Source organism: Narcine bancroftii, chromosome 10 (genome assembly GCF_036971445.1).
Source record: "Narcine bancroftii isolate sNarBan1 chromosome 10, sNarBan1.hap1, whole genome shotgun sequence".
NCBI lineage: Eukaryota > Metazoa > Chordata > Chondrichthyes > Torpediniformes > Narcinidae > Narcine > Narcine bancroftii.
The window spans coordinates 8,848,755-8,875,450 of record NC_091478.1 but is presented as its reverse complement, the minus strand read 5'-3'; the positions used below and the strand labels follow the sequence as shown (position 1 = coordinate 8,875,450).

The window sequence follows — 26,696 nt, the reverse complement described above, 5'->3', positions numbered from 1 at the left end:
ATTTTAAATGAATGATGATTAATTTCACATGGTGTAGAGGAATGTAGAAAGCTTCAAACCTCTATTCAACTTCTAATAAAACACTGTTGGTGAAAAGGGTACGTTATTTATTTGCACTTTCAGCATTACTGGCTTTTCTACTCCCAAAGTAAAAATAAGGAGGAAATTAGCTACACACAAGGTAACGATAAAATTATAGTTACTAGCTTATGGATGATGTGGCAGGCATTCTCTTCGAACTCGTCACCCTTCCAACGACAATCCTTTTAAAATGGAGATAGGCTTTAGCAAAACATAGTCCACAATTCCAACTAGGCTTTATTGAAGGAAAAGTAGTGTGTATCTAAGAGTGCTCGTGATCCTCCTAACCAATAGAGGGGGTTGGAGACTAGTTTGCAGCAGCTTTAGTTGTATTCAAGATGGATGCCTCCAAATGGGCTTGAGTCTATAGCTGAAGTACAGTTATTTTAAAAGAACCCAAGTTTCTTTATTATAATAAAAAGAAATATCACATGATACCAGGAATGGAAGAAACACCAGGAGTGTGCAGAGTGTAGCAGCAGAAAAATGGAAAGTGTGAAGACTCCTGGTGCTGTAAATTGGACTGGAAATGTTGACCACGAGTGGAGGTGGTTTAAACAACAATTCATGCTGTACCTGCAAGCCATTGAACTTTATAGCAAACCTGATGCACGGAAGATTGCACTGCTACTTACAGAGGCATGATCTCAAGCACTAGAGGTTTTCAATACATTTGCTTTTGCCGAGGCAGAAGACCAGAGCAAGTTTAACAAGGTTACCAGGATGTTTGATGAACATTGTTCACCAAAGAAAAATGAAACGTTCAAGAGGTACGTGTTTGCTCGCGCACACAGAAGCAGGGAGAGAGCTTCAATACATTTTTTTTTTTTAAAAAGAACTTGAAATTAAAAGCAAGAACATGAAGTTTTGGATCACTGCAATATTCAATGGTCCGTGTTCAGGATTATTGATTAGAAAGTGAGAGAGAAGTTGCTGTGAGAGACAGGGCTTACCTTAACTGGAGCTGTGAAGATATGCCACGCCAGTGAATTAGCTCTGCAGCACACAAATGTGAAAATGAAGGCATAGTCATAGCCACAATGTGTGTCCACACACACAAACAAAAAATGAGATATAGGAAACAACAAAAAAATGGAGAGACATTCAAGTGCAAACAATGTGGCATTTAACATGTAGCAAAACAATGCGCAGCCTATGGAAAAGTCTATAATAAGTGCAAAGGGCAGATTCATTACACATAGCAATATTTTTCCAAAGGGAAATAAAATAGAACTACCCTCAGTGATATACTCTTCGTGGGCATGGTAGTGAAGGAAGATTAGAAACCAACAGATTCTGAACGGCCAGACGTGAACAGAGTCAAGCAGGATAAGTGGACTGTGTCATTGCATACAAATGAAGCAAATATTCATTTCAAGCTGGACACAGGGGCAAAGCTCAATGTGATCTGTGAGTTCAACATCAGGTCAATGAAGATAAGGCCATACATCCATGCAAATCCTGAACTGCTCATAGCCTACAATGGACATGAAAGGTACATGTAAACTCAAGGTGAAAGGTAATGATAAGAAGCACCACCTCAGGTTACAGTAGTCCTAGAGAGACATGATTCACTGCTTGGTGACAAAGCATGTGAAAACTTAAGCCTAATCAAGAAGGTGCACCCCATCAACAGCATCAATGCACAGAACAGCGTAGAGGAAATACTGGATCAATTTCCAGACATCTTCAAGGGGTTTGGAGTTCTTCCGTTCCCCTATAAGATACAGTTAAGGGCGCACAGCCAGTAGTGATGCCCCAAGGTGGGTTCCAGCGTCAATGAAAGAAAAGCACAAGCAGGATCTCGATCGAATGACGTCACTAAGGGTCATAAATAGAGTGGAAGAACCCATAGAATGGGTGAATACAATGGTGTATCAAAAAGAATGGTGACCGACATGTGTACACGGACATAAAAGACCCGAATGCCAATAAAAAGAGGGAACATTATCAGATTCCAAGCAGGGATGAAATTAAAAGTGAGATGGCCTGGAGGATAATATCAGCTAAACTACAACATCAGAGCTGAGCGTTGTCAACTCAGACAGAGCAGAATTATCATTCCTAAATCACTGCAACAAGAGATGCTGAAAAGGGTGTATGAGGGGCACCTTGAAATGGAAAAATGCAAGTGGAGGGCTAGAACTGCTGTTTATTGGCCAGGGATAAACACTGACATTGACAGGATGGTTTCAGACTGTGAGACCTGTTTGCATCATCTCACAAAGCAGTTAAAGGAACTCATGTTAATAACAGACTTACCAGCAGAACTATGGCAGAAAGTTGGGACTGATCTGTTCCACATGGATGGAAATAATTACTTGCTGGTTATTGATTATCCATCAAACTATCCGGAGATTGTGCTGCTTCCTAATACGTCTGCTGCTTGTGTGATCAAGAATATGAAATTGATCTTTGCAAGACATGGAATTCCTCAAATTGTCTACAGTGACAATGGGCCATGCTACAGCTGTCGAGAATTCTAGAACTTTGCAGAAGAGTATAATTTTCGACATGTATCTTCAAGTCCTCTGCATCCACAATCACACAGTAAAACAGAAAAAGGAGTTCACATAGTTAAACAGTTGCTGAAGAAAGCACTAGACAGTGGCTTAGATCTTTATCGAGCTCTATGGAGTTACAGACCTTCACTATTTGAACATGGCATGTTACCTGCTGAGCTTCTGATGGGACACAGACTACACATCACACTTCCCTACTCTGCAGGCCCAAACAAGAATAGAGATGTTGAAGTTTCGAACAGAAACAAAAATGTCTGCAAAGGAAACAAAAAGAAAACTATAAGTCAGAAGGAAGCTTGGGGCCACTGGCACAGTAAGACTTCGAGATTCCAACACTTGGGACAAAAGGGCCACTGTTCTGGAGGAAGCAAGTCTGAGATCCAATACGGTCAGAACAGAGGAGGGTCAAATACTGAAGAGGAATTGAAAGAGCCTGCTGAAAACACAAGAATCACTGCAAGGCCAGACAAATGCAGAAGAGCCAGCCTGCACAGCAACAAAGGAAATACCACCAGTGCTAGACAGCAGTGGACCAGCAGAGCTAACAGTAGCGCCTGTGTGAAGAAGATCCACGTGTTATCAAAGCACCTGATAGATTGAATCTCTGAAAGAAAAAGAACTGCACACTTTAAAAGTTTGTGCTGCAGATGTTGTGTTTACGTTTGTGTTGAATTTTAAATTGAAATTAATACAGTATTAGTGTGTCATGTTGTTAGATTAAACATCTCAAGGAAAGGGGATGCAATGATAGAGGGCTAGTGATCCTCCTGACCACGAGAGGGAGGCTTCAGTTGGATTCAAGATTGATGCCTCGACGTGGGCTTGAGTCTTTTGCAAATAAATGTCAGTTATTTTAAAAGAACCCATGTTTCTTTATTACAATTAAAAAATCACAGGCAGTAGGTGGCATGGTGGGTAAAGTAGGGGTAAAACTACCTTTCTAAATCTTGGGATACATGCATTTCAAGCTACAGTAAAATCAAGTGGAACTCAAACAACCGGCAAAAAAAGTCAATAAATAAATATTTTTTTTTAAAACAAATAAGAATAAAGTTTTAAATAAAAGTTTTAAATTGTAAAAGGAAATGTTCTCCACAGCAACACACAACCCCTTGGTGAAGATGGAAGCGCCATAGTCTTGCCCCGTCCACAGTAGTTTTTTGAATAAAGGTTCAATAAAGTGGTGTTTGAATAAAATGGCAATGCCAAGGCTGATGTGCTCACTGCTGGGGCAACTCTACCAAAGTGTCTCCCTATCACTGCCTGCTAAGAGTCTTTATCTTTATTAGTATATTATTAAGTATTTTAGTAAGCCTTTATCTGTAAACTTGGAGGATGGGGCTATGTCTGACATCAGCACGGTTACCGTAGTGGCTAGTGCAACAACATTGCAGCGCCAGCAGCCAGGGTTACAATTTAAATTTTGTAAATTACAGGAATGACTTATTTATTTTTGAATTACTTTACATTTTCACGTCTTTTGTCTTTCAAACTATATATTCTTAATAAGGTGCAAGAGTGAGTCTCAATCAACCAGAAAATTCACATTTCTGGCATCTGCGATAATGGGGATATCTATGCACTACAAAGTGGATAAACTGATTTAAAGCAAAGGGGCCAGAATCAAAATGTTTAATTCTCATTTAATGACAGCAATTGTAGCAAATAGGTTCAGCAACATCATGGTTTGGTTTGTAATCCTGGGGTTTGGAAATAATCTAGAGATTCTGACTTGCCAATAAATTTAAATTTAGACATACAGCATTGGACAGGCCCTTTCGGCCCACAAGTCCGTGCCACCCAATTTACACCCCATTAACCTACACCCCCCCCAGTATGTTTTGAACGGTGGGAGGAAACCGGAGCCCCTGGGGAAAACCCACACAGTCACGGGGAGAATGTTCAAACTCCTTTCCGGTCTCGGTCACTGGCGCCGTAAAGGCGATGCGCTCACCGCTACACCAACGGTGCCACCCAATAAGGACCCTTGAATTTAGACAAAGAGAAACAGGAGTACATGAAAGGTATTAGTGAAAGTCATAACGAGACCACCAAATTGTCAAATAAGCAAAATAATCTTCAGGCAAAGAAATCTGCCACCTCTAAGACTCTGCCTTCTGAAATAACTCAACATGCTGAGATGAACCACAGTAAGCATGTATATAATGATGATAAGAATAAAATGCAATAATGCAGTTACAATTTCAGTTATCAGTTAATCCTGGCAGAGTTTTGCTCGCTTAACACCAGAAAGCATGCCAAAATTGTGGGAGCTGCCTCACAGGACCAGCAGAGTCTGTCACAGTCATACATGCAGTCATGCCTGGCAACTAATTTTATTTTTAAAATATAATTTAGACATGCAGCATGGTAACAGGCCCTTCCAGCCCACGAGCCCATGGAACCCAAATACACCAATTAACCGACAAACCCTGTACATTTTTGGAGGGTGGGAGGAAACTGGAGCACCCGGAAGACACCCATGCAGACTCAGGGAGAACGTACAAACTCCTTACTAACATCGCTGGATTCGAACCCAGGTTGCTGGCGCTGTAAGAAGAATTTGCCTCCCGCAACGCTATCCATGCCACCCTCGCTACGCAAAGTGTGTCACTCCAGACTCCACCATGTCTGGGATTTATTTATCCACCCGACACGTAATGTGGATTGATAGTAGGGTTTGTCAAAAGGACCAGTGACATCCAACAGGAACCTGCTCATTAAAGGTCAGTTTGAGTTCAGCCAGGAATGAACTGCTGCAGCCTTGATCCAAACATGAATAAAACACCTTCACTCAGAATGGAGGCAAACATGAGCAGCAGAAAAGTACAGCTCTACAGCTCTTATTAATTTTACACAAGGATGTTTTTGCAAGATCTTCAATGACATCTTCAATTCCTGGATGACTTTCATCAAAAATTTGTGCATAAATTGTTAAAACCAAACAGTATTTACTTTATTTGTGCCCATCCCACAGAAAACACAAAATGAGCGATCGCAAAGCTGTCAAACAGATGAGAAAATAACTGTGGTCATGATGCTTGTAAATAGAGATATTTATTTTAGCTTTGCCTTAACCATGCAAAATGCTATTTATATCTTGGATCTAAAACAGCTTCGCCGCTTTGCTCGTGGATTGTCTGGTTCCTGAAGTTTGCTGCCACAATGCATTTTTGATTAACCTTCTCTGGTCAGATGCTCACTCAGCTTGGGGAAAACAATGTGAAGACACGTTTCCGGGATTAAATCAGGATAGCGGCCACTTGTCCATTTTAATGTTAACCTCTGGCCACTCTTTAGCTGAGTGCCGAGGCAAGCAAATGCTCCGAGGTTGTCCCAGATGTCGTTCTGTCAATTCAAAGCATGAATAATTCTCACATTTTTTTCCCTTCCAGGCCAATGTAAAGTTTCTGAACTGCATCAAAGTCAATGGCACTCTCAAGATAATAATTCAATAATGTGTGCAAGATGTTTCATAGGAATGGCTCAGCAAACTCAAACTATAAATGACCTGCACCTACTCTTTCTACTAACGTTCTTGTGCTCAAACAGGCAAATGGGCAACTCCAACAGAAGAGCTTGACCATTTCCAAATGACAATGGACACCAAAACAATATCAAATCTGACACAATCAACATTCTTGAGAACACATCAATTACAAAGTTGAATGATCAATCACATAAACACTGCAGTTATAAGAGCAGGTCAGAGGCAGTGCATTCTGTGACAAATGGCTCATCTCCTTCCTTGCTATCTTTTACAAACGAGAAGCAGCAAGGATTACTCACTGTACATCTGCAGCTCCAACAGCATTTTATCCAAGGCAGCCCAGTCTGCTTCTCTGGCAACAGATCAACCATTCTAAGTATTCACTTCCTTCACCATGGCTACACCGCTTACCATCGACAAGAAGCAACACAGCAACTCATCAACAGTAGCTCTCAAACCAGCGGTCTCCCCCATGAAGGAGGATAAAGGCAGCAGGAGCATGGGAATCCCATCACCTACAAAGCGTAGACCATCCTCTCTTGGAAACGCGTTGCTGTTGGTTAATTGACCCTCGGCCTAAATCAGTGATATGCACATTTTTACAGTGAAGGCCAGATTTACAACCCAAACTTCTTCCAAGAGCAAGGCAATATATTGTATCCACATTATTCAGTGAAATACATAAAAGCGAACTGATTCTTTTTTAAAAAACAAGCCGGTTCTTCACACACCTCCCATTGCCCAAGTCAAGAAATTGTACACATTTTCTCCACATCCACCCTCGGCTACCATTGTATACATTCCTCTCTCCAAGGACAGCAAACCCTGGAAAGAAAGCCAAGGCAGGGAAAGCAGTGCAGAGCAATTTACAGCTCCTCACATTCGCACTAACTCAATAAAACACTTCTCCAAAAATTTTCATCATACCAGCACACAACTTGGTATCACAGCTGTGCAACCAGTAATACTGAACAGACATACTATTCATGCTAGTAAACAAACTGGTAGCCATCGTTATAGCCCCATTGTTCTCTGGTGACAGACCTGTGCCCACCATTACTATTCAAGGCGACAGATTTGATCCTGCATTATACAGTGATAGCTTGTTCAGCCCTTTGCGCCTATACTAGCATTCAATAGGATCATGCAGAACATCACATTTTGGGCTGTGTTACTGCTTTTTTTTTAATTGTATCTTTGATCGCTTTACCCTAAGAGTAACATTGAACTACCTCAACACATACCATGCACTATTTTAACTGTAAACATTGTACTTTACACTTGTTTTACTTGGCACCACCTGCTATACTTACGTACAAGTTGATTTGCCTGGACAGAACACAAAACAAATTTTTCTTCACTGTCTGTACACACACATGACAATAATAAAATTTCAATTCAATGCTTTCTGCATAGAGAATTCCCAATGTTCACCACTCACAGAAATTTCTCCAGATCCCAATCTTCAATGAATTACCCCTCATCCTCCCGACCATAAAATTTCCCCAAGTCCTCACATCCTTCACAAGATCCTTCCCTTCATTGACATGGACATTGATAATCTCATAGTTATCCAGATTATACGGCTCATCCTCTATTGTCCCATTCAATCAATTCTTCCAAATTACGCAGAGACTCTCTACATCCTCCTTTGAGCTCACCCTCCCAACCTGCTTTGTGTTGTATCCAAACTTGGAGATATTACATTTATTTTCTAAATCAATAAGACATCAATAATTTGGACTCTGCGTCAATGCCCTCGATTCCTCGAATCACATGCCTGCCTGATCAAAAAAAAATACCCATTTACTCCCATTCTTTTTCCTGTTGCCCAACCAGTTATCCCCAAAAATCCTATTTTGCTTTATTTTCCACACTACTCTCTTGTGTGCAACCTTACTTTAAAAACCTTCTGGAAGTCCAAATACACTCTTTCTCCCTCGCCTGTCTGCTGGTTACATCCTCAAAAAATTCCAGCACATTTGTCAAACCTATTTTCTCTTTCATGAATCCACATTGCCCTTGTCTGCTCCTGTTGCTTTTCTTTTCCTTGTCACCAACATCAGTCTAACGAGTCGATAATTCCATTTTCCCTTTACCCTTTTTTTTCTAAATAGAGGTTAAATTAGCTACTCTCTAATCCACAGGATCAGAGTTCAAAGTTCTGGGCCATTTTCTTTGTTGCCCCAGGATGCAGACCAACGGAGCCCATGGATAAATCAGTCTCGAATCCTTTCAAATTTCTACTTCTTCTAACCAACCCTGATTTTCTTCATTTCCTCCATCTCACTAGACCTTGTTCCCTACTATTTCTGGGAGGTTATTTGTGTTCTTCTTCAGACAGGCACAAAATATTTAATTAGTTTGCCAGTTCTTTGTTCCTTGCCCCATAAATTCCCCATGGTCAGATTGCAGGTCTTCATGAAATATTTTACTTTTCACATATCTACAGATACGATTTTACATTCTCTGCAGGTTTACTTAAGCACTCTGTTTTATCTATTACTACTATATCAAAATGTTTTGGTGATAGATCTGTGCCTACTGGTATTTTACCTCAGCGATACCAAGTAACGTACATGTCAATCTTTACCGTTCCCAGATTATATAGTGACAGACATGTACTCACTTACACTTTAACCCAATCTTATACCATAACTGACCTGCACTGTTCCAAAGTGTGGCAAAGAAATAGACCTGCATTCTCAGTACGGTACTCAGTGTTATATGTTGACTGGCCTGTTCCCATCTGTACTGTATCCTAGCATTGCTTGGGTACAGCTGAGCTCACCAGTATTACAAAATGACAAATTAGATCTCCCTAGTACTCTACTTAAATTGCACTGTCAGATCTGTTCCCACTAGCATTACAGGGACAGACTTTTTCTCAATATTGTTTACTTAGTGCCCCATGTCCATCAGTACTGTACCCTGGTTCCCACCATAACATAGCTCAATTTCATATATAGTTACGCTATAGACAAGCCCATACCCACCAGCACTGTGGCCTAGGCATTACAAGGTGACCTTTATTAGTGTTGTCTGTAACTAGGTGTTGTAACTTGGAGCCTGTGAGAACTGTATCCCAGCGTTACACAGTTATAGACATGCGCCAACCAGTCTTCAGCATTACATGACAGATCCACACTCACCAGTGTGATGAATCTGAAAATGGAGCTGAGTTCAGAATCTCAAACTGGCTCCAATGTGATCCAATGTCCAATCTGGTCTGGTCTCTGGCCCTCTGCCCCAGCGTCAGGTGGAAGCTGCATGGATGGGTCCCCTGTGGACAAGTAAATGGGGAGGAAAGCAGGTGTGGAGATGTCAACTCTCATCACTTCCCTCTAGTGCAGTGGTGGACAAACCTTTTTGGTAGTGGGCCACATACAGAAAAATACAAGAAGTCACAGGCCAAACAATATTAAGCCCAGTAGTATTCAACCACCATCAGCACCTTCAACAGGCAGTTTAACACCTGCACAGAGCCAACGGCAGTTGGACCCAATTGGGGGGGGCGGGGGGCTCTGAGACTTCGCTCCCCACTCTCCATGAGTCCGCACCAGCGCTGCCATTTCAGCCGTTCCAGCAGTGCCACAATTTTTTTCTTCTAATGGATCACAAAAATGGGCAACAGGCCCCAAATGGCCCGGGGCCATAATTTGACCAGTGCTTCTCCTGGGCCCCTTCTCCTTCCTCTGGGACATTGATTTCAAGAAGCAGAGGTCTCTTGTGAACTCTCAAGAAATGGACAGAAGATGATCACGTGGAGTTGCTGGGATAGTGATTGCTTGTGAGCAGAAATGGAGACCCACGGACCACAAATCCAAATAGAAAAATTCCTCAGCAAACAGGACTGCAAACATAAAGACCGTTGTGCTTCTAAATGGCAACTCCCCAGCACCTGGTTGTAACTAATGATGGGCAATAATCCTGACGTTACAATAGCACTTTAGTGATGAAGAAAGTCCTACAGGCAGGTTAAAAATGCCTGATTTACAAACAACTTGTTCTTATGAATTGGCAAGTCGGCCAGAAATAGAATGCCCTCCGCTTCCGGTCCGCGCATGGTTGAGTCAGCATCGTGAGAGAGTATGCTGTATGATATTCTATTTGACCCGCAGTTTTAAATTTGCAACATTAAAGTTTTATTGTTGTTGCTATTTAAACCACCTCATAATACTTTGCGAGACTCTAGTTTGAAATATTTGAAATATAGGCACTGAACTGTGGAACAGAGAGAGTTAAGTGGCTATGTTGAAAGTTATTGATGTCCCCGCTGCGATCGGGCTCCCTGCACTATCCCGCAGCACAGTGCCTTACACTGATGGGAATCGGTTTTCTCGTTTCTGCTCTGATGCGGCAGACCAAACCACTGAACAACACCAGTTTGTATGGAGGGGAACCCTGGGTTAGGATTAGAGGAAGACCAGAGAGTTTTCAAACCACTGAACAACACATTAGGACGTCAGGCTCCTGGCAGGAGCAGGGACCTCAGGTTCTACAATTCTTTCAACCCATGAAGTTCAATCGACTCCCGACATTTATCAACCCTCCTTCAACAGTTCCAATGACCAACCCTCTGCCCCTGGGGTTGTTATCGACCACTATGAAGACCCCATCCTACATCATCCAATTATGTACTCTATTATGTTTAAGATGTTGTAGTGTATCTGGAAATATTTCTTGTGTTTTACATACATAGAAAGGTAAAATCAATACTATACATGCTATATACTAAACATTTGACGCTAAATAAGGACCGTATGTACTTGTTCCAACTTTCATACAAATTCGCGTTAAAGACAGACCTAGGAAAAAGAACTCATTTTTAACCTGGGGACTGTCTGTATTTTATTTATCTATTATGCTTTGAGTACTCAATATCAACTTAGACTTTACTAGAAATAACCTAAAAATAAAACACAATAAAACCTCCTGGTATCCGGAAATCAAGCAATTGCCAAAAAAAATCAAGGAAAATAATTTTAAAAGATTAAAATAAATAAGAATAAAATGATAGATAAAAATGTAAGTTTAAAATTGTTAAAGTAAATTTTCTCTGAAGTAACACAGAAACCTTTGGTGAAGATGGGAGCAAATATTCAGCCAGTGGAGGATCTTGATCAAGCTTTGCTCATAGAAGCTACTTGAATAAAGTTGTGCAAAACAGAAATGGTGTCACCCAGGATGAAGAGCTGGTTGGTGCTGCTCGCCATTGGGGTGTCTCTCATCCTTGCTTAGGAAGAGTCACCCTGCTCAGTGTCTTCATCTGTAAACTTGCGGTGGTGGTGTTGGGGGGGAATTATCTATAATGTTATTGCTCTTCAAGCGGCTCCGTGAAAGTGTAGAAACTTGCAGATGTAACGACAGTTAAATGTTTTCAAAGAATGTGACTGAAAATAAAGTAAAATGTTTTAAGGTTAAATATTCAGGCAAATGAGGTTTGATCAGTGCAAGTACAATTTAGTATTTTTAATCTTTTGAATTTTAAACTGTTTATTCTTAATGCAGGTGTATTAGGCATTGCAAGAATAAGGCTAAAGCAACCAGAAATCTACCAATCCTCATAGCTGCCGGACATCAGGGGTTTTACATATTAGGATTGCAATACTACATGATTCAGAGGTTTGAAGTAATAATAGTTTTGTGGATGGAGCTACACTCCTTCTGATCCTAATATTCCTTAGAATGTTCCTTAAAGGAATGGCATATTATGTCGGACAGGCTCCATCCCAGGAAATCTCAGTACTGCTCTGTTAGCTGCTGGATAGGCTTTGCTGCGGTCATGAAATGTTGCAATTATGGTTTTAATTATGTTACATTTCACTGAAATCAAAATTATTAAAAGTTGTGGGCTCTGTGATATCATATCCATTGTGATATCATATCCATCAAGTCAATCAGCTCTCGACTATGTATACCAAGGACAGCAAGTACAGGTACTCCCTGTCATACGTCCGTGTTCTGTTCTGGTTGACCGGTCATATCTCGGAATGGACACATGTCAGAAGTGCCCTACCTGTGATACTGAAGAATAAAAGGATTGATTTCCTTCTGTTCTATCTCCAAATTCTTCTCATTCTCTCTGTTGTTTCGGATCCTGAGCACCCTGTGGACTCTACTGACCTCTAAAATCTGTCCGACCGTCAGAATATTGAGCAACAGAATCAGAAAAGAAGGGACACAAGGAGTTAAAATGTGGTGAAATATCTCAACATGGTGGCCTCCAAGGCCAGCTCCTGCCAAAGGTTGAACACTAGCCAACCTGGCGGCCACCATAGATAGGCTTGATTTTCACTGTAATTGTGTAAGTTTTATATTTTTTCTTTTTTTTTAATAAAAGTTGGTCGTATAAGTTGCATAGGTCACAAGTCGGGGAGTACCTGTATCGTGAGATAGGTCATATGAATGGCATTCATCCTTTAGAAGACTGGCACATTCAAAATCTTTGTAATATGACGTATCAATCCTGGCCTTTTTATTTTTATTGGTGAATTTGCTGCAGAACCATTGAGCCTGAATATTTTTCACAAGGAAAACAACATCACATGAGACTAAAAATCAATTTTTATTGCTTTCCTTCAGCTCTTATCTTTTGTAGCTGGCAAACTAAAAGTAGGAATACAAAACTCTCCATTATGCTCTTGCTTCAGCTTCATGCTAATTGTTTTCACCTAGGGGCCACATGTCTGAAATAAATTTCTCACTGGCAGACCGATGACCAGCAAGTTATGTTATTGTACCATAAAAGCACAGATCCCACAATACAGTGAATCTCAAATTACTAATCAACCACGGACTCTCAAAGAATAAACAAAACTCTCACCCCTGCTCCACCTGATTGCACAGGAACTTCACATAAACCTCACTACAGGAAGAGTTCTAAAGCTGGCCAAAAAAAAGTCAATACTACTGATAATTTCTCATTACTTAACTGCATCTCATCACAAATCAAAAACCCTTCTTTCTCAAAATTGCTCTTTGACAACACAAAATGTGGCACCACTTGTTTTTGGTCTCCCAGTAACAAGACAACACCAGAAAATGTACCATCCTGCAGTAAATGAAAGACACAACCACCAACCAACATGACTGATTGACAGTTAGCTCTTCAGGTTTATCACATCAAGCAAGATGGTGGATTAAAATACAATCTTTTGATCATTTCATTGCAAAATATGTCTCACACAGATGATGTTGAAAATTACTAAAGTTTGATCAGAGATGACAAGGGCAAATTGTGCTGACAGGATTTCAGGGTGTGTTGCAAAGGGTGGAATTTTATATTTAAAAAAAAGACAGTACAATGAAATGACAAAGTACAAAATCTAAGGAATAAGACCAACATCAGAAGACTTGTTAACAATTATGACAACATGCCATAATGACAATTCTGTTTGCATGCACCACGTTTGCACAATATGCAAGATTTGGCATTGTGTGAGAGCCATGGTGTACTTGGATCAATCAAATCTACCAACAGTTCAGTTATCCTGTTTTACAAAAGCTTCCACAATTTTTTAAAAAATATCCTGAAACAAATCCAGAGTTAATGTTTACAGTAGCTGCCATGAATTCACCCACTGTCACTTTCAGATAAGGAAATCCAAAATAACAGTGACACCATAATTACCAGTATTTGTTTCAGTTCCATTTTTTCCTGCAAGATTCTGCAATACATTAGTTTCCATGCAAAACCATCTTTAAGCCTAGTGTTACATCAAAAATTCATAGGATTAAAATTTGTGCATGGTTGAATAAGTTGAATCATCAATCTTTACTTCACTTACACATAATGCAAATGGATTCAAAATATCTCAGGCTTCTCTTCCCTCATCTGAAGGAAATCGACACTCTTGAAAAGGCAGAATGCCCATTAAAAATTGGACATTACTGCCAACTTGCATGTGACTGCAACCATTTGAGCAATCATGTTCCTTAATGATTGGCAATAGTTGCATTTATCATTGTTTCTGGATTGACACTGCAGCTCAACACTGAAAATGGGTTTTAACTTGCTGATCATTGTTCCAACTGCTGTGAAATTAATCTTCTTTTTCCCTCAATAGTCTCCTCTCCCTACCTTTTGCTGTTCAACAATATGAAATATGCATTCTTGCAGCTTATTTTCGTGTCCCAGGAAAACTCAGCTCATCACTGTCAGCTCAGAAATTCCACAACGACATCGTCAATACCCGTTTCAATCTCACTAGTTTCAGGAACCCTGAATCAAATATTTTCACAAGATAAAGGAACAGAAGTAGGGATTCGGCCCATCGAGTCTGCTCTGCCACTCCACCCCGAGCTAAATTGTTCTCACATCTCGTTCCAATTCTGGCCTTTTCCCCCATATCCCTTGATATTATCTTCAAGTTATTACAGCCACCCAAGTGGGTTGAGGAAAGTTGTGTTGTTTGCATTACAACGCAATTTCTCTCATGCCTAATCAACAATTACACATCTATAACTGAAAATAAAAAAGAATGTATGAAAACACTCAGCTAGTCTGGCAGTGTCTATAGAAAGAGAAACAGAGTTAGGAATTTCAAGGCAAAGACCCAACGAACTGTCTGGTCTGCTGAGAATTTCCAGCATTTTCTGTTTTTAATATGTGCAAGAAATAGATAAAGATATTAGAACAAATATTTTTAAAATACTTTTTAGATTTTTATTTATTTTTTGCTGGGATTTAAATGCACATCAATGGCTTGCAAGTCATTAACAAATCAGGGTAGAACTGTATGCGAAGTAGACACCTTATACCACCGATGCTAACTCTGGTCAAACCTCTGGCAAAGGTACCTGTTAAAATGTGCCTGAATACCTAACTGAATTATTATCTTACAACTATCTCAAACCCTTCACCTGGAGCTCTTATTCCTGCATGGCAGAGGCTGGCTGCCATTGATCATTATTTCAAATTTACTGGTTTGAAAGCCTTGTGGAAAGGATGTGACTACCTTCTGAGATCGTGTTGAAAATAATGGTGAAAGATCTTTCTTATTTCTCTGTTAGTCAGTGTTTCAGTTATTATTCCAAAGCAAAGGAGAAACCCAAAAGCCTAAACTTAAATTAGTGAATTAAAAATGTAAAAAAATGCACCAACTTGCATTTCACGTTGTAGAAAATCATGCAACTTTAAAAATTCCTAAATGGTAAGCCTACTTCATTGGACAAATGCCCAGAAAGTTTATTCTTACTGCACCAAAGCAGAAATTATAACAAATTTAGCTAGAAAATATAGTTTATGGTTCTATTGATACAAAGAGTACTTCTCACAACAATTCATGGTTCAAAGTTAAATTAAATTGACCCTACAATCGTTCCAAAAGATATCTGCACTGATCAGATGAGCAATCACTCCATAAGATGGAAAACCAAAATATTCTCTCTCCACAAGAAATTTCTGGACAAGTATAAGGTTCTTCCAATAAATATTTATTCTTTTTCAAAATAAAAAGCAAGGAGGTAACTGCATATTTTCTTTCTGAAAGGTGACTGCATTACAGCAGCAAGTATGCCTGAAAAGTACCCGATGTCACATTCTCTGAATGAGTGGGGCATCCAAAGTTTTATGAAGTTACTGCACACATGAAAGTTTCATAAATCATTTGTGGAATAGCCTTCTACATCAGTGGTTGCCACATAAAAGTTGTTCCCACCACAAGACAATGTATCAAATCACTCAACTGGATGCATTTTTGCACATCAGGGAATTTTGAGTTCAAATAAAACAAAAGTACAGTTACATTTCAGGGTAGTTTTGAGGGAGTGCTATTACATGCCAATTTTTGCCCAACAGGATCAAGTCAGTCGACAGTTCTGTCCAACATTCCTTCCTTTTTTTTTTCCATTCAAAACTGTGACCGCACTTCAAAAGCCAACCACGATTAAGATACATGGTTATAAGTTAGTTCTAGTCAAATTAAGAACACTGTTGGAGAGTTAACGACTTCCTTGTGAATAAAGTGCTCATTATTGGATGATAAAAATCAAAATCTGATGTTCTATTTTTCAACACTGCTGCCAATGAAGTATTTCAGTTCACCAGATGCATTAAAGGAATGCAGACATTTTAAATCTTATTTTCCCAAGTGGAAAGGAGGCAAAGTCAAAATAGTGGGTGATGGACTCATGTGCAAAACATGAGCTCTTCAAAGCAGCAAGTGGACAGGGGGACAATGGTGAGTGGAAACAAGTGGTTAGAACCAACAATGTTACAACTCTGTCCATCCTGCTACCAACTGTTTGCATTAAGGCATGAACGAGCGCTTACTGCACAATGCTTTCTACGGGCCACTAACTTCAGACCTCAAAATATGTTACAGGTACCATCGTGCCAACTAAAATCGGGACGGCGGTGTGACACTAGCCTGTATCGGAGGAAACTTGGCAGCGAGTTTCACCTTCCTGCATTTATCAGCACGGTTACACGAAGTATCATCTGGGCTAGACCTCGTGGCATCGCACCCCAATCAAGCCTTAAATGATCCAAGAAGCATTTGAAAGCATCAGCACGCAAAAGTTTTTTTTTCTTAAAAAAAGGGTTTACGACAGCTTGTTCGAGCAAAACTGCAAATGCAACGCATGCACAACATAAATAACAGAACGGTCAAGTCATGGTTACTCCAAATGCCACCTCCTCCTCCACACAGAGCAAAAGTAGGGAGGTGACATCTGAGCTGAGAAGTGGTTCAAATGACATGACTTTCGCTTCCAGTGAGAGAGAGAGGGGGGGGGGGAAATACCATCACAATTTGCAAATAAAACAGAATGATTAAACTTTAAGGGGGCTTTACTTTATTTCTGACTGGCGGGGGCGGGGAACGCCTGGGAGAGAGAGAGAGGGAGGTAGGGGGGAGTCGCTGGCGTTCCCCAAATCACTGCCTGCAGTCCGCAAGGGGAGAGCGGGGGGCGCGGAGACCCCGCCATGTGCAGCCCCGCGCGGCCGGCTGTCAATCTGCACTGAAGGGCCTGGAAAGGGATCGACCGCCCTCCCAAAGCAGAGACCCCGGGATTTTTTTTAAAGCCCCCGAGGTCCCCCCCCCCCCCACACACACACACACACACTCCAATACCTCCTCCAAACAATAAAAGACTCCCCCCCACCCCCACTAAAGATTTCCTCAGGGAAAAAAAATAAATGGAAGTAAAATGATGGAACAAAAGGCGTTCGAACGTTTCTTTTAAACTCGGTCTCGGATAATATATTTAAATGTTACTTTGGACTCGGGCTGAGTTCCCAATCACGGGAAAATTAATACCCACAGGATTAATCCCTTGGGGATGAGGAAGATGCGACGCGCTGGATGGGTTGATATCCAGAAGATCTCGAATAAACATCTACCTTTTTTGTTGTTCTCCGGAGAGGATGTCAACTGGTTTGGGGTCGCTCTCACGGTGGTCGACGACGGTGCCGAGCTGCTGAGGGGCGCCGCTGCCCCTCCGTCTCCGACTGTCACCCACTGACTTGTGCGTGCCCGCGCGGTGAAGGGAGGGGAGCGGAGCCCCGGGCTCTGCCCACCCCGCCGCCGCCCGCTTCTCACGTCACCGACCCGGACATCGGCCGCCCCCCCCCCCCCCCCCTCGCTCGCTCGCTCGGCAGCCTCCAGCGTCCTCCGCCGCCTGCTGCTGCTCCCCCAGCCCCGGCCCCCTCCGCAACCCCTCTTCCTGCGGTGGAGCTGTCCAGTCATTGCTGCCAATCGGCTGAAATGAAAGGGAAGTCACTTCCTGGACCTGGAGGGGGGGGGGGGGGGGCGAGGGAAATCAAAGCGGGCTCCCCCTTTCGCGCGAGCGCGCCGGCGCTGTCCTTTTAAAGATGGGCAGAACGGCGGCTCTCCGTGGTCCAACATGCGCTCGGCCCGGCGATGGAGACCGCTCCCTTCCCCCGACCGGCTCCGATGCGGTGGCGAGGACCCAGGGGCGAGCACTGAGACACCTGCATCGGCGCACAGGTAAAGGCCGCCCCAGCAGTTCGTCCCCACCGCCCCTCACAGAAAAAAATAGCAAATGCGAGACGCCATGTAGACGAATGGGGGTCGTGGGGCAAATACCCTGGCGCTTTCACCATGCGGGGGGGGGGGGTTAATGTCCCTTCTGAGCCCCACAGACCAGAAAGGGTCGAGACGTGGCCCCGGGTTTGGGAGACCTCAGCCGGGCAACCCGGCAAACTGCATTCAGGAGACCAGTCCAGCTGCTCGCAGCCCAAGTAAACGGCGATGAGAAAACACATCGATAGTTTTCAAATTGGGGGGTGGGGGGAGAAACCAAAGCCAATGGCAAAAGGGGAAGGAGGAGAGGAACATCATTGGACTTGGGAGAAATGGGAAGATGGCCAACACCGAGCTGGAGCTGGACAACAAGGCGAGATCCCCCTGACTTGCCAGACCTCTCTCTCCGGCTTCGGGAGAGTGAATGCAGGGATGGTGAGCAATTGAGCCCGGCAGACTCCTACTGGTACCTCAATTGTGGGAACAGATTGGATTGGCTAGCCTTGAGGGGGGCTCCCCCCCCTTGGAGTGAAGGCGGCCTCCCCCCCCTTGGAGTGAAGGCGGCCTCCCCCCCCCTTGGAGTGAAGGCGGCCTCCCCCCCCCTTGGAGTGAAGGCGGCCTCCCCCCCCCCCTTGGAGTGAAGGCGGCCTCCCCCCCCCCCTTGGAGTGAAGGCGGCCTCCCCCCCCCCTTGGAGTGAAGGCGGCCTCCCCCCCCCCTTGGAGTGAAGGCGGCCTCCCCCCCCCCCTTGGAGTGAAGGCGGCCTCCCCCCCCCCTTGGAGTGAAGGCGGCCTCCCCCCCCCTTGGAGTGAAGGCGGCCTCCCCCCCCCGGAGTGAAGGCGGCCTCCCCCCCCCCTTGAAGTGAAGGCGGCCTACCCCCCCTTGGAGCGAAGGAGGCCTCCCCCCCCTTGGAGCGAAGGAGGCCTCCCCCCCTTGGAGCGAAGGAGGCCTCCCCCCCCCCCTTGGAGCGAAGGAGGCCTCCCCCCCCCTTGGAGCGAAGGAGGCCTCCCCCCCTTGGAGCGAAGGAGGCCTCCCCCCCCCCTTGGAGCGAAGGAGGCCTCCCCCCCTTGGAGCGAAGGAGGCCTCCCCCCCCCCTTGGAGCGAAGGAGGCCTCCCCCCCCCTTGGAGCGAAGGAGGCCTCCCCCCCCCTTGGAGCGAAGGAGGCCTCCCCCCCCCTTGGAGCGAAGGAGGCCTCCCCCCCCCTTGGAGCGAAGGAGGCCTCCCCCCCTTGGAGCGAAGGAGGCCTCCCCCCCTTGGAGCGAAGGAGGCCTCCCCCCCTTGGAGCGAAGGAGGCCTCCCCCCCTTGGAGCGAAGGAGGCCTCCCCCCCCTTGGAGCGAAGGAGGCCTCCCCCCCTTGGAGCGAAGGAGGCCTCCCCCCCCCTTGGAGCGAAGGAGGCCTCCCCCCCCCTTGGAGCGAAGGAGGCCTCCCCCCCCCCTTTGGAGCGAAGGAGGCCTCCCCCCCTTGGAGCGAAGGAGGCCTCCCCCCCCCTTGGAGCGAAGGAGGCCTCCCCCCCCCTTGGAGCGAAGGAGGCCTCCCCCCCCTTGGAGTGAAGGAGGCCTCCCCCCCCCCCTTGGAGTGAAGGTGAGAGGAAGAAGTTTTAAAAGGCACATGAAGGGGTGGGTTTTTTTTTATTTTTACACATTAGAGTGGTTGATATATGGAATGTACAAGGACTGCCTAAAGAAATCTCTTGGTGCCTGCCACATTGACCACCGCCAGTGGGCTGATATCGCCTCAAACCGTGCATCTTGGTGCCTCACAGTTCGGCGGGCAGCAACCTCCTTTGAAGAAGACCGCAGAGCCCACCTCACTGACAAAAGACAAAGGAGGAAAAACCCAACACCCAACCCCAACCCACCAATTTTCCGCTGCAACTGTGTCTGCCTGTCCCGCATCGGACTTGTCAGCCACAAACGAGCCTGCAGCTGACGTGGACATTTACCCCTCCATAAATCTTCGTCCGCGAAGCCAAGCCAAAGAAAGAAGAAGAAATATGGAATGTGGTCACAGAGGAACTTGAGGATTTAGATGCAATTACTATGTTGAAGCAACATTGAGACAACTTAAGCAAGCAAAGCACAGAAGGACCTCATGCCGACAAATAGGTTTAGTGCAGAATGGACATAGTGAGCCAAAGGGTCCGTTTCTGTGGTATGGGACTCCACAATTCTGAGAACTGTCATGGTAGAGGGTGCAATGGACAACTGCCAGAGAGACAGATCATCTATATAAATAGTTCAGGACAGCAGTCCCCAAATCAAAAACTAAACAAAATTCCACCTCCTTATTAATAGTTCCACAGACATGAAAAGTTCTGATGGGCCTTGAAAATGTTCAGTCAGTCAGGCCTCAGCTCTGGAGAGTCAAACAAGGCTAATATTTCTGGGCAATGACTTTTATGTACTTGCCAATTTTTCTAATTTTCAAGTATAAATCTAAAATAATTTCAGTAAGGTATGCAGCTGAATATATTCTCTTTTTACTTACATCTCTAGTCAAAGACTTTGTTACATTCACTTGATAGCCATAAACATTGGGACAAATATTTCAGGATATGTAGGAAGCGTGCGAGCTTAATTCTGCCCTTCAAGAATGCCAGAGTCTAATTCCTATGAATATCCCCATCTATAATGACAAACATTTCCACTCTCGATTCCAGGTGATTATTAGTATTTCAACATTTTTTACTCAGCAAATCGGCACAGAAATACCTGATAGTCTCCTAATACAGACTGATGTACATCCACCAAATGAAATACATTTTATTTGTATAGAAATTCAGAAGACAAATGCAATTTGTTAGTTCTTCAAAGAACAAAATCATCATTTGAAGTTTGGTGGAATTTGGAGTTTAAGTATATGCAATATATAATTTCACATTTAATGGCTTTCCTGAAATTTCATTCATATATTAATGCATGATTTAAACAAGTGCTTGAAAATATTTGATTATCCATTAAAGAAAAACTTTGGGATCTTCTAAATTTTTGGATAAAATTAAATAAAATGTGCCTCTTTATATTAAAGTCACTAATATTTCAAATGGTGGTGAACATATTGGAGAACAAAACAATTGGCATCTTATAAGAATCAGACTTCAAACAAAGCCTTTTCAGTGGAAGGCAACCAACCCAATGTTTGTATACATCGAGCCTATCTTGATGTCACAGTATCCTTCTCTGTTGTACTGTCAATGAAGCACTTGTGGAAGATTGCCATGAGAAAGAAACAAAATATTCAGTTCTTCCATCAGCAAGGCCAAGTAGACAGCTTCAAAGTAAATGGTTAGATAATCTAAAATACAAACAGAAAAAGCTGGAAATGCTCAGCAGATCAGGCTGATTTTATGGGAAAAGAAACAGAGTCAGTTTTTCAGGTCAAAACCACAAAATTGTGGTCAAAAGGCAATCCACAAAAGTGCTGAAAAAACAGGTCATTTCAAAAGGGTTAGATTTTCATGATCTTGTTTGAGGATAAACGTTAACCAGGGAGATTAGGGGTTTCTCCTTCCTTTCTTTAAGCATGCCATCTTAGGGCCTTCAGAATCTCTAGAACGATTAAAAACTCCACCAATGTTGCAGTCTCTCAATTCAGCACAGGAAACGAACCACAGACACTACCTCACTTTCTTTTTTTCTGCATTATTTACACTGTAATGCTGCCGCAAAACAACAAGTTTTGTTACATGCTCATGACGATAAATTCTGATTCTGATTTGGAATACGAAGCTTTGGTTCAAGTGGCCCAGTGTAGGAATAGGAATCTTGAGGCTTCAGCAAGCAAAGGCTGAGGTAGTGCTCCAGGATGGAGGAATGGCAGCCAAGGCAGGGGATTGCTCCTCTTGCAGAATGTGGATAGTCAGAGAAGCCAAAAGTATCCCTGATGGCCTCATCTGTGAGAAGTACATCCAGCTGCAGCTCCTTTAAAATTGATAGGGAATTGGAGCTGGAGTTTGATGAACTCTGGATCATTTGGGAGGCTGAAGGGGTGATAGACAGGAGTTACAGGGATGCATTCACAGCTAGGAGGAAGGTAGCTGGTCGACAGTCAAGAGAGGAAAAGAAGGCAGACAATCACTTCAAGGTACCCCTGTGGTTTCCCCTCAGCAACAAATATACCCCTCTGGGCAAGGCTGCATCTTGACCAATAGCACGATGGTCAGCTCTGAGTCACAGAAGGAAAGGGTGAAGTCAGATCAAGTGATGGTCATAGAGGACTCATTAGTCAAGGGAACAAGGAGAAAGAGACAGTAAAAAAGACTCGATGATAGTGTGTTGCCTGCTGGGTGTTCGGGTACAGGATGTCTCTCCCAGAGGTCATGGTACATATTGGTACCCCTAACATCGGTAGAAGTGGGGTCAAAGTCCTTCAAAGTAAGTTTAGGGAGTTAGAAAAGAGTCTGAAGAGCAGGACCTCCATTTCTTCTTCTCTGGATTACTCCCGGTGCCATGAGCTTGGGAAGGTCAGGACAAGAAGACAGTGTAGACAAATGAGTGGCTTGATAGATGGCAGAGAGAACAGGGTTTCAAGTTCTTGGATCATTGGAACCTTCTTTGGGGAAAGGGGGTGAGCTGTACAAATGGGACAGATTTGACCTGAACTGAAGGGAAACCAAAATCCTGGGAGGAGGTTTTCTAATTTTGATGGAAATGTTTAAACTAGATTTTCAGTGGGGTGGGAACCAAAGTGAAGAGACAAAGGAAGAGGAGATTGGCACCCAAGTAAAGACAGATGGTCAGGAGCTTGTGTGGAATAATATGCAGATAGGCCAAAATTGCAGCCATGGGGATGAGCTGCAACACAACACAGACACAGTCAAAAAAAGAAACAAATATAGGGCTAAAGATGTTGTATTTAGATGAACACGGCATAAAGATGCAGGATAAGTATAACCAAAAAAAGAGGAAATTTTTTAAAATAGAAAAATGTCACAACTGTGGCTGACAAGGGAAGTCAAAACTAACGTAAAAGCAAAAAGGGCATACAAGGAAGCAAAAATTAGTGGGCAGATAGTGGATTGGGAGGTTTTTCAAAGCTTGCAGAAGGTGACTAAAAAGTCATAAAGATGAAGTATAAAGTATATAGTATTAATTCTTCACTCCTTATTGTGGGGATGGGGAGGAGGGGGGGGTTTAGGGGTTAAAAATAGTTTTTTTTTTAGTCTTAGGTTTTAGTTGTTGGGGGAGATGCCGAGATTGGTATTGTATTGACTATGTTACTTTGTACTTGCATTACTTTATTTTGTATTTTTTCTGTACGTGAATTACTTACTTTCTTCATATGTTAAAATTAATAAATAAAGTTTCGAAAAAAAAAGATGAAGTATGAATGTAGGCTAGTGAATAATATTAAAGAGGATACAAAAAGCTTCTTCAAGTATATAAAGAGTAAAAGAGAGGTGAGAGTAGATAGAGAATGACTAGAATGAAAGAAGGTTTACAAAAATGTTGCCTGGATTGCAGTATCTTGAATACGGAGAAAGAATGAGTAGACTGGGACTTTATATGTCGGAGCATAGAAGGTTGAGAGGGGATTTGATAGAGGTATTTAAAATTATGAAGGGAATAGAGTAGATGTGAATCGGCTCGTTCCCCTGAGGGTAGGGGAGATTGGTACAAGGGGTCATAAGTTAAGGGTTATGGGGTAAACTTCAGGAGTAATGTAAGATGATGCTTTTTCACTCAGAGAGTGGTGGCTGATCTACTGGAAGAAGTAGTTGCAGCAGGGTCATTTCTGTCATTTAAGAGGAGGCTGGATGAATACATAGATGATAGGGGGTTGGAGGGTTATGGGCATAGGAGGAACTAGTGGAGTTTCACATAAATCGGTGCGGACTAGAAGGGCTGATATGGCCTGTTTCCGTACTGTAAATTGTTATATGGTTAAATTGTTATATGGAATGTCGGCCCAGACAAGCTCCAGTCTCTGAAAGGGAACCTGGCCCAAGAAAATCCTGATCAAGGGCAGGATAAGGTGAAAGGATGTTTTCTCTCATGGGTGAGGAGAGATCTTGGGGTATAATTTCAGAAAAATAGATTGCCTATTTAAAATAGAAATGAAAAAAAAAATTTGCTCAGGAATGTGAATCTTAGAGCTGTGAAAACCTGAATATCTTGGGTTAAAAGTAGAGAATGCCCAGATGAAATAAGCCATGTTCTTATTGAATGGTAGTGCAGATTGCAGAACCATATTTCTTACTCCTTGTTTCTGATGTTCTAATTTTCTTATTTTAAGGTTAGAGATTTTACTGCCAAGCCCAAATAATTAAAGACACAAAGCTAAATTTCATTTAAATCCAGTTTTCAGATAGAGAGACTGCTTCTGGGACTCTCCATTCTTGGAATCTGATTTTACACTGTCAAAAAGAAAGAGAGAAACCACATATTACCAACAAAAATTCTCCTTGAAGCTTTTACCACAGTCAAGGTAAATCCACCAGATTTAACTCCCCAAAATTCCCTTGAATCTTTTTGCCTTTGTTAGGATTAGTCAACAGCACCAAGTTTTGTGAAAGTGATGAACAAAATTGTTCCACCCATATTGTAGATCATTGCACATCATCTGAATATTTGGGGTGTGCAGATTAATGCCAGTGTCGCTTTGTACCAGGAATGATTGGAGAGTCAGTTTCTGGCACACATTCACCCAGCCTTCCTTTACTACCTGGGGTTTGTGCAAAATAATGGGAGTTGTTTGCTGATCAGGCTTGATGGGATGATGTTGTTGAATGGGGCACAGTAGTCAATAGGAGCATCTTGATGTATGCATCTTTGCTTTCCAGATGTTCCAGGATTATGTGTAGAGCCAGCAAGATGGAATCTGTCGTAGACCTGTTGCTACAGTTGGAAAATTGGAACGGACCCATGTCGCCACTCAGGCAGGCGTTGATGTGCTTCAACACCAGCCTCTCAAAACATTTCATCACTGTGGATGTACCACTGGTCAGTCATCATTTAGTCAGGTAACCACTCTCTTCCGTGCACTGATAATGTTTGAAACAGGTGGATACCACACCCTGTTGGAGTGAGATGTTGAAGATATTCATGAATATATTGGCTAATTGGTCAGCACAGCTTTTCGGTACTTGGCTAGGTATTCTATCCAGACTGGATGCTTTTCTTGTATTTACTCTCCTGCAGGCAATCCGCACATCATCTTCAGATACTGACAGGAGAGGATCGTCAGGGACATGGGGTGCGCAGTGGAAATTCTTTGCTCTGGTGGTATAATCAGGTGCAAAAGGCATTGAGTTCATCCAGGAGGGAAGCTTTGCTGTCTCCTTCTGTATTACATTTGCTTTTGTAGCAGGTTATGTCATTTCATCCCTGCAACAGCTGTCAGGTATCCATTCTCATCCGGAATCTCCACTTTACCCGGGAGATGGCTTTTCATAGGTCGTACCTGCTCCTTGTGTAGTGTTCTGGGCCTCTAACTTAAAAGCCTGTAATCTGGCTCTCAGCAAGTTCTGGATTTCGTTGTTCATCCAGGGCTTCTAGTTGGGGAAAACGGTCCACACTTGTCCACAGCTGTTTTGATAAAGTCTGTAATGGTCCTGATGCATTAATATATGAATGTATAATATTTGCACAACTTCGTATCAAGATTTTCATAACTTGATTAAATAAAGCATTCTGTATAATAATAATATTCCATTTCAAACAAATAAATGAATTAAAATGATTATTAAGATGATTAGAATGAATTAAGACAAATTCAAAGTATTTTGAGAGCTCACGTATCTCCGAGTCTGCACGGATACTACACCATATGACGTCATAGTAACTATGGTAACTCTACAAAACAACAATCTTTCTTAAAGGGAGAGTATAAAATTACTAAAAATTAAAAATACAAGGTTTTAACCTTTAAAACTGGGGAGGCTGAACCAAATCAAGTGCACTAATGGAGTCTCCCTTTACATGTTTCTGTCAGTATTTCCTCTGCTCAATCCCAGTGGATATGACATTACAGTAATAGAGGGAAATTGGTCTGAATCAGGAAGAACTCAGGCAGCCCCAATCTAAATGTGTTGGTCACCACACAGATCTGTAGTATCGTCTTTACTCACGCCCAGGCAGCATAATTGAAATTGGTACTTCGAGCAATAACAATGACTTGTGAATTTGGAGGAAGTTATAAGATCCCATTCAAAAGAAGCACCTGTTGATGACAAAAACTGAAAAACTTCCAGCCATTTGAATAGTTGTCAATTACAAGAAAGATTCAGTAACTTGTCCCCCAGGAGGAACCACTGTAACATTGGGCAGATAAGCAACATGAAGACAAGTCTTATAATACAAACAACTCCCAGCTGACTTTAAAGTGGTAAATTCTGCTCTTGATCCGTCGCCCTCCTAATGAAGTTGAAAATGTTTGCAATAGTCATTGGATACACCGGCAGATGAAATGTGTTTTTATTTATCGTTGTTAAACTGTAGTGAAATGTGGGCACTATTGGTCAGAAAGGAACATGAAAAGTCACATTTTCTTTGGAATTATCTGTGTCAGTATCTATAATTCACTCAATCAAAAAAAAAACTTTTCAAGTTCCTTGAAGTCTTCTGGAAGTTCATCTTTTGTGTTTGTAGTCTCGTCCCGAGTTGCACTCATCTCT

The 26,696-nt window shown here is 42.7% G+C and overlaps 1 protein-coding gene and 1 long non-coding RNA gene across 10 annotated transcripts in view; one reads left to right on the top strand and one right to left on the bottom strand.

Annotated features, from left to right (window-relative positions):
- fam53b (family with sequence similarity 53 member B) overlaps positions 1 to 17,648 on the bottom strand; it is a 112,900-nt gene extending 95,252 nt beyond the window's left edge. For 4 of the 9 annotated variants that reach the window (XM_069899734.1, XM_069899741.1, XM_069899740.1 and 1 more), the window contains exon 1: positions 17,441 to 17,644. The gene's annotated coding sequence lies outside the window, so the exon portion shown is untranslated. Of the gene's footprint in view, positions 1 to 9,245; positions 9,377 to 11,170; positions 11,487 to 17,440 lie in introns of all 9 variants that reach the window. The other 5 variants (XM_069899737.1, XM_069899738.1, XM_069899736.1 and 2 more) reach the window with 4 other exon arrangements.
- A 78-nt stretch (positions 17,649 to 17,726) lies between these two features.
- On the top strand, positions 17,727 to 25,737 carry LOC138744124 (uncharacterized). The gene is made up of 3 exons (XR_011345298.1): positions 17,727 to 18,047; positions 24,864 to 25,043; positions 25,222 to 25,737. It is a non-coding gene; the product is annotated as an uncharacterized lncRNA (long non-coding RNA).
- Positions 25,738 to 26,696: the final 959 nt, after the last annotated feature.